This window comes from Camellia sinensis, unplaced genomic scaffold (assembly GCF_055761805.1).
Source record: "Camellia sinensis isolate YWXY unplaced genomic scaffold, ASM5576180v1 Unanchor2, whole genome shotgun sequence".
In the NCBI taxonomy this organism is placed as follows: Eukaryota; Viridiplantae; Streptophyta; class Magnoliopsida; order Ericales; family Theaceae; genus Camellia; species Camellia sinensis.
In genome coordinates this window covers 22,528,112-22,536,954 of record NW_028129079.1, presented here as the reverse complement: position 1 = coordinate 22,536,954, position 8,843 = coordinate 22,528,112, and the positions used below count along the sequence as shown (strand labels likewise).

Genomic DNA, 8,843 nt, shown 5'->3' with positions numbered 1-8,843 from the left:
GACGTTTTTCAAACGCCATAAAGCTATGGCGATGGCCGCGTCGTCGGCGTTTGGCATAAACGTCGCAAAAAGAATTAGTGACTAAAAGTGATTATTTCAGCAGTGAGCTTAAGAGGTTGTTTGGGAAACTGATAAAATAAAATAAAATAACGAATAATTAATTTTTTTAAAAAAAAAACATATAAAAAAGTTAAAGATTCATTTCCTTTTTTTTTTTGTAAAAATTCAAAAAATTATTCTCAAACAATTTATTTTTCTCACCTCATAATTTAACAAAATTGCTAAAACACCATTTCCTTCACAAGCCCTAAGTATAAATGCACATATATATATATATATTTTTTTTTCTACTCCGATAAGAGTGTCTCAAACTTTTTCTTAGATTTTCCATCAAATTTAAATTTGTTAAACTACGCACACTTTTGTTGCTCCAACTATGGCATACCAAATGAAAGGAAAATAAAAAATTTCATCAAATTGAGGGAGGCTTCATCGTTCATCATTTTTTTATAGATAGCCGTTACTTTTGTAAAGGCTTCACCGTACACCAGATGACCGGCCAATTGTCATCCCGATCAACTGATTGTTTGATGAAAATTTACATAAGTCAGACGACCTCCTGGTCAACCAGTTGTTTGATAAAAATTAAAAAATTAGCATTGGAACACATAGTATCATATGAAACATTTCGTTAATTTTTTATTCAAATTTAATATTAAATTTTTTTTGAGTAAGTGTTAGAAATACTCTAGTAGCTGTCTAATTGTCTAGCACATGATCTGGGTGCCCATTATCCCCCCAATATAGCCAAATAGAAAAAAGAAAAGCAACTCAATGAGGACACAAAGAGGAACATACCTATACATACATGGTTATTGGAGACTGGAGAGAGAAGAGAAGAGAAGAGAAGACAAGATGGGCTGGTTCATCTCCAAATTACAACAACATTATTTTTATTTGAATGCCTTTAACCCAGATTGATTTTGTTATATAAATATATGAAAACAATTTTATCTCATATTCTTGTGAGCTTATTTGATTGTCTCAAAATTATATATTTGATTATTTAAAACAAACTTTTTGTTTAATTAATGTGTATTTGATTTTGTTGTTGAGCCAAATAAAATAAAATATGATTGAATATATATTTAGCTTTGGTTGTGAACATTGGAAGAAAAAAAAGAGAAAAAAAGAAGGTCATGTTGGGTTGGGGAAAATACAAACCCATTAGGAGATAGAGAGGTTAGTACCCATGGGGAATGGGGAATAGGGAAAAATTATTATAGGGGAATGGGGATGGGGAATTAATGTTGTTAGGTTTTTATTCTTGGCAACCCCGTTTGACAAAACTCCTTTCAGATGTATTTATTTTCGCACTTTTATTTCAGTGAGGCTATGAGTTTATTAGATGCGAATCCAAACCCGAATCGAACCATGCAGAGAAGTTTGTGATGTTAATGCTTTCAAGATTGCCACTTCACTGATTATTACGGGGGTCGAGCTGCCCGGTCAGCTCGCGGCCGAAGCAAAATGCAAAATTGCATTCAAAATTGCATGTTCGTCGTTGCTCGCTCGAGCCAAGGAATTCTCGCTCGAGCTAGGGCTTGCTCGCTCGAGCCAAGGAATGCACGCTCGAGCCAAGGATTGCGTCCATACAAAAACCTGAAAAAGTGTATTCCTCGCTCGAGCCAAGGATCCGTCGCTCGAGCCAAGGCACTAGTAGAAATCATGAAAAATACACTCCTCGCTCGAGACAGCAAATCTTCGCTCGAGCGAGCCTCAGAATCCGGATTTCTCAAGGAGTTTGTTTTCTTCCCAATCTTGGATTACTTTTGGTTCTCTATAAATACTTGGTTTTCTCCCAAAACTAAGTGATTGATTGAAGTCCTCCAGATCTTCTTTTTGGTTCTTAAAGTTTATATCTGGGGATATTTTGTTTGCTTTCTTTGATGTTTTTATTGAGTCTTCAACTCATGATTTAAAGAGAGTACATCAAAGGTTTGTTTGTTATACACAAAAGAGAGAGTTATTCTTCAGTTGTGGATTCTGAAGAATTCGAGCCTGAAGCTTTGGTGGAATCCGGAGTGGCTCATCAGAAAGACAATTCCGTGGTGAAGATGGGGTTGGAAGAGGCACATAAAGGTTGGTTCAATTAGGCGTTGTGGATTCGCTAGGTAATTGGGAGTATACCTGTGTAATTCCTTTAATTCTTCTTAGTGGATTGTTTTGTGGCTGTTGCCCGTGGTTTTTTTATCACATTTGGAGGTGTCCAATTGTGGTTTTTCCACGTAAAATCGTTGTGTCTCTTTGTCTTAATTGTTTGATTAGGATTGTTATATTCTGCTTAAAATTGATACATAATCACAAATCAACATCTAGGGGATTTCTAGATTTTTCAAATGTCCATCCCATTAACCCTCATTGCCATTCCTAGCGATAGAGAGGGAGAGGAGAGAATTAGAAAATAAGAAAAGGGAGAGGGAGAGGGAGAGGGAGAGAGACGCTGAAGAGAGAGAGAGGCGCTGGTTTGTTTAGGGTTTCGTTTGGAAACAAAATATATATGTATATATATATGATTATTGGTCATTTTACACTTTTGCGACTAAACATTTTGGTCACCAATTAGTTTTATAAATCCCTCCAAAATTTGAAATGTCTCCCTCCAAAAATTTTAGTTTTTTGGCAACTAAAATTTTTTTTAGTCGCTGAAAATAATTTTTTGTCAACCAAACTTTTGGTTGCCAAAGATAAAAATTAATTTTTTTATTTTTTATTCTGCGACTAAAATATTTTTTAATCGTTGAAAATAATTTTTTGGCGACCAAACTTTTGGTCACCAAACATAAAAAGTAATTTTTTATTTTTCATTCGGTGGCTAAATAATTTTAGTAGCCAAAACTAACTATACAACGTCTAAAAAATAATTTTGTGGCGACCAAAGATAAAAAATTAATTTTTTATTTTTTATTCGGCGACTAAATAATTTTAGTAGCTAAGACTAACTATGACAAATATTTTTTAGTCACTAAAAATAAATATTTGGCGACCATGCTTTTGGCTGCCAAAAATAAAAAGTTAATTTTTGTTTTTATTTAGAGACTAAACAATTTTAGTAGCTAAAACTAACTATGCAACGACTAAAATATTTTTTTAGTCGCCAATTTTGGCAAATTTAGCGACTATATTTTTTTTAGTTGCCAATTGTGGTATTTTTAGCGACTAAATTTTTTTTAGTCGTCAATAATCAATATACCCTGACTAAAAAAATTTAGTAGCTAAATATTGTACTTTTACCACTAATATAATTTTTGGTCGCCAATTCCACAACTTTTGGCAACCAAAATATTTTTAGTTAGCAAAAGTGGTCGCCAAAAGTGTGTTTTTTTGTAGTGTATAGTTATAAAAAAAATTTAACCTTATTATGAGCACACAAGATTTGTGTGACTAATTGACCCCAAATTATTTAGTGTTTTATGATCAATACAAGTCTTTTAATTTTTTCAAGTTAAAAGAAGTAGCAATATGAAATATGAACTTCTGAAGAACCATTACAATACCAAAAGGATGGACAAGTATGAGAGAGTATGGCCAAGAATTGGTTTCATAAAAATAAAAATAAAAGAAAATTTTTGATATGCAAATAAAAATTTGTACAAAATAATGTCATAGATTTGAATTTGTTCATTTCAAAAAAGAAAAAAAAAAGAAAGAAAAAAGGAGACCAATATTAAACTGATTTATTATTTTAAAAATGTCGTTGACATAGCTGAAATGCATCAATATATGATAATGACATTTTTAAAATAATAAGTTAGGTCTTTTGGTTTAAAATCACTGATACAAATTTGCATGACATCTTTAAAATAATAAGCTAGGTCTTATAGTTTAAAATGAATTGATATAAATCTCCAAAATCATATTCTATATAAGTGATTTTTTGTTTCTTTTTTTTTTTGGTATACTCCTTATGTTTATATATTTGTCCAATATACAAAGAATATAGGATATCAAACAAACAACATAATAAAATCAATTATGGATTCAAAATTTATTGATTCAGTTCCACCCATGAGCTAGTTGGTATTTCAACTGAAAATGAAAGGATAAAAAATAATGCATCAATATAAATTTTTTTAAAGACCCATTTTTATATCCGAAAATGGAATTAAGAATTGACTAGATACATAGTCTAATAACATGATTTTATATCTCAAACCAACACAATAAAACAGAATTATCATACAATTAAATTTTGAAAACTTTTCTAATTTTTTTTTCCTCCCCCTTATGTACATGACATTTCTAATTTTCAATTAATAATATTATTGGGCTGATTATCACCAGATACCACATATGTTTAGCAAGTTCTAGATGCTAAAAGGTTCTGCATTGTACTCAACATACAAAGCTTAGACCAAACTATGAAAATTTTGTTTTCAATCCAAACAAAGCCATAACAAAATCTCTTCTCAACAAAGGCCATATGATAGGCAAATTTCGATTCACTGTTACTGTGGCATATATCTGACTCCAATTCATTGAACAAAAACAATTTTGAATTCATACTACTAGGTCTCACTGTCATATACAAGAAGCAATGAATCACTAGTCCTTACAATTTTCGGAACGGCGTTGCCTTGCTCAGCTCCACACACAATTTTTCCATGTGACAGCCAATGGCCTGCCGCTAGAGTTTTAATATTCGATGCATCTTTGCTCTATAACCATTCCCTTGACATTGACAACCCTACCCTAAAAACAGATCTAGATGACAGGTTTGTTTGTCTACCAAACTAAACCTAGAACAGCCAAACTAAGCAAAACATATTAGCAAACTGCAGTTTGTGGAGGGGTGGAGGGGAGAGAGAACTGAGCAATTACTTCCATAAATCCAAAATTCAAACACAGCCTAAAGAGTTTCATTGTTCTATGTCCAGGTACGTACTGTAACAAAAAAGGAGTATAAAATTAAAAAAATGGAGTAGAAAAATAATTTCGGAGTGATGGAAGTACAAGTGATTTTTATGTATTAGATTGTGCAAGTCTATCTTGTACCTTCATCACTTTGAAATTATTTTTTTCTACTCTCCACTTCTTTGAAATTTGCTCTAACAAAAATATCTTCCTGCAATGCACACTCTAAAAGAGTATTTTTTTTCATCTCAAACTGTTCGCATACACGAAGACAAAATGCAGAGATAAAAGAATTAAGAAAAGAAAGAAACAACATCATGCATGCATATTAAGAGGTCAGCATGCATGGCTGCTTTGTGACACACCTCCCCCCCTATTCATACATGAAAACAAAAACAATTCTCAATCAGATCACTGGCATGCTAACCAAAGAAAATAGCAGCAATATTACATAAACAACCAAGAATGAACAAAATAATCCCTAATTCCTGCACCTTTAACCGCGCGTCGCTAATCCGCTATCTGCTGCACCTTTTTTTCTAACATTGATGTCCCCTTAAAAATCATCAGCTGAAGATTTCTCGTATACTTCAATAACTGCTCAGACATGTTTGTATCAGTTAGTACTGAAGCACTGGCTGTGAACATAAACATAGGACACAAATAGTACCAAAGTCGATGCCCAATAAACCATGAAAGTACCCATTTTGCCAACACCCTTTTTCAGAGTGGAAATATAATTTTTTTTTTCCTTCTTAAAAGAAAAAAGAAAGAATTTATAGTAACATCTTCACTTGTATAAATATGTAGTTGTTTCAATCCTATCTCATGGCATACATGCAGTGGTGAAGCCAAGAAATTAAATCAAATGGGGCACTTTTTAATTATAACATTGAAAATTTTTACAAAAATATTTCACATAAATTTTTATGATTGACTTCAAGAAATATAAATAAATAAATAATATATATATATATATATTATTTGTAACTAGTATATCATGGACAATATAAAAAAAAATCATGGATATAAGTTTTAAAATAAATTATATAATAAAGTAATTTTTTATAAAAAGTTTAGTAAAAATTCAATATAATAGTAATACTACGTCATCATTGACATATGATATTACCAATCAATAGTAAAAAAACATATAGAGGATGAACCCCAAATGTCAAATGTAACTAACAATTCAATAAATTCCATATCTTCATTGAGATTAATTATAATTGTATGTCAATAATGATAGACATCGCCATTGTATTGAAATTTTCATTGCTAATAATATGACTTATCATAATATCTTTATTTTCAATAAAAAATAACCATTATTATTCTCATAATTTTAAAAATGTCACTGATATTTCACTCTAAATAATATTTTATAATTTTTTTATGTTTGCAAAAAAAAATTATTCCAAAACCCAGGGGAGGCACGTGACCTCCCTAGACCCACTGTGGCTCCGCCACTGCATACATGTTATGTACCTCCTTCCGAGGCATACAAAACTATAGAGTTACGCTTTAACTCAAAATTGAAGCAAATGTATTTTTAGGTTGACACTATAAAGAAAGAACCTCAAGCAGTGCCCGATCGGGAAAGACAAGGTCTGGTAATTAACAAAATGTGATCTATTGATCACTTTGATAACTAACCCATATCATCTAAAACCACAAAATCTATGTTCTTCCCTTACCCAATTATAAAATGGCAATGAAAAGTTCTGGCTACACATCTCTGGTCAATGCACTGACAAAAGTAACTAATATGCGTTGCCAAATACCGAGTGTCGCATAGAATGCATTCCCATTGCATTTTCCATGTAGACTGGAGATTCTATAAGTTTAAGGTAAAAACATGGGAGAAAAAAATTTGAGCCATTAATTAAGTTGTAGAAGAGCATTACCCTTTCATCACTCATCTTTCTGAAACCTAATTTTTTCGTCCAGATTGATTCAGCTTCCTCAGCAACAGGGAGTACCAGGTTTTCAACATTCAGGGAATACAATAGGCTCTCGATACATGAAAACAATGTTTGGAAATATCCCTACAGATAAAAAAAAATCATCAACACAAACAAAAAAGGAAGGAATAACTCCGGCTGCACAGAAAGGGAAAAAATCAATAAATAAAGAAAATTAATAAACAAAAGAAAAACTTACTTTTCCTTGATTCTCTCTACTTGTAGCCACTAGAGGAAGCTCAGCAACCTCACGTCCAAAAATCCTCAGAAGACTAGCCGATACAACTGACCTGTGCACGACATTTTGGAATCCAATGATTAAAAAATAATAAGAACATAAAACTAATAACAACCATTAACAAAAATGAAAATGAAAATGAAAATGAAAATGTAAAGTAAATTAATAAAACATGCAGAAACAACTTTAATGTGAAGCAGCTTACTTTACAATTAAAATGACACAGTACATTCCACCAAATTCTTGCCTAGATATATTTCTCCTGCATTAAGTACAACAAAGGGCATTTTAAACAGGTTTGGTAGATTAACCAAAAACATAAAGATCAATAAGAAGTCAGGGAAATTTAACTAGTGAAGCAAACAATCTACTTACATAGCGCCCTTTTTCTCCTCATTTTTCTGTTCTCAAATTTCATTAAATAAAACCAATCATTTTCTCCTAATTGAACCTTATGGTCAATCTTTGAAAAGCACATAATGCGAGTTGAACAATTCTAGGACATAAAATAGAGGTTTGTTTGTAAGCAAAATTCATATTTTCCTCCTCCAAAATGTATTCTTTTTAATAATGTATACTTGATTAATGTAGCCACAAGTATTTGTTGACAACCTACAAAATAACTTCATTTCACACCAATTCATTAATAGAGGGAAATGATGAAATTTTCCTCACAAAGCACTTAAATTTCTTCCATATGGCATAAGTTTTGGTAGATACACCCTTCAGATGAAGAGCTACTTAAGCACAATGTACAATGATAACTTACCCACAGACCATAACAGGTATAAGATCACGACCAGAAGTTGCAACAATAGGATCAAAACATTCCTGCCAAAGATGAGACATACAAATAGGTTTAACCCCCCAATAAAATTAAGTAATAAAAGAAAGTATAACATAACAAAAAGAAGTATCTTTATACAACTGCTGTCAGAAGGACTATACAGCAAAAGAAAAAAAAAGTCAAAATCAAAACCATTTTTGGACAAAGATACATTTAAGATATAGCATAGAGAATCAATATTAACCAAATGCCCCGAAGAGGTCCTGGCCTCCAGATCTGTTTCTTCTAGCACATCACATTACATTATTTTGCTAAAGAGAAGTAACCGAGAAGTAGCACTAGAATAGATAAGAACAAAATTAGACAGGCTTTTACAAATTTTAAAAATCACATTTTGCTATTCTACATGGTATCAGCAAAAACTTACTCGAAAAATTGCAGCAGCCCTAGACAGTACTGGCAAATGTTCTAGATAGCGACTTCTCCCACTTAAAATTCGCCATTGAACATCATTTGAAACTCCATCTGTAAATCCTTTCTTGACATGTTTTCTGTGTATTGCATATGACACTGAAGCTGGAATCATCTCCGCACCAACTAAAACTAAATTTTGTAGTGCCACATGGATCCTATTGCAGTCATCACAACAAAACCACTTATCCCTGGGTAGTTCCTGCACCAAATGTGAGAAACTATACTAAGTCACTGAATAAATACATGTTGAAAGCATTACAAAGATTCTGAAACTTACTTTTAAATCACAGAGGCCACTGTATAGCGATCCTGGTTTTTCCTCTCTTTATTTATTGTATTCTGGACTTGGTTTCGTGGATGTGTTGTTGTCTCATTCTCATTTCCATCTTTTACTCTTCGTATTTGAGTCTTGGGTTGTGTTGGGCAGGTTTGAAACAGGTTGGTTGTGCTTTGAAACCAAAAGTTG

At 32.2% G+C, this 8,843-nt stretch overlaps 1 long non-coding RNA gene across 1 annotated transcript; it reads right to left on the bottom strand.

Annotated features, from left to right (window-relative positions):
- Window positions 1-7,308: 7,308 nt before the first annotated feature.
- Window positions 7,309-8,553, bottom strand: LOC145815456 (uncharacterized). The gene is made up of 3 exons (XR_014358397.1): window positions 8,331-8,553; window positions 7,886-7,947; window positions 7,309-7,378 (listed from the first exon to the last, which is right to left on the bottom strand). It is a non-coding gene; the product is annotated as an uncharacterized LOC145815456 (long non-coding RNA).
- Between the last annotated feature and the right edge of the window lie 290 nt (window positions 8,554-8,843).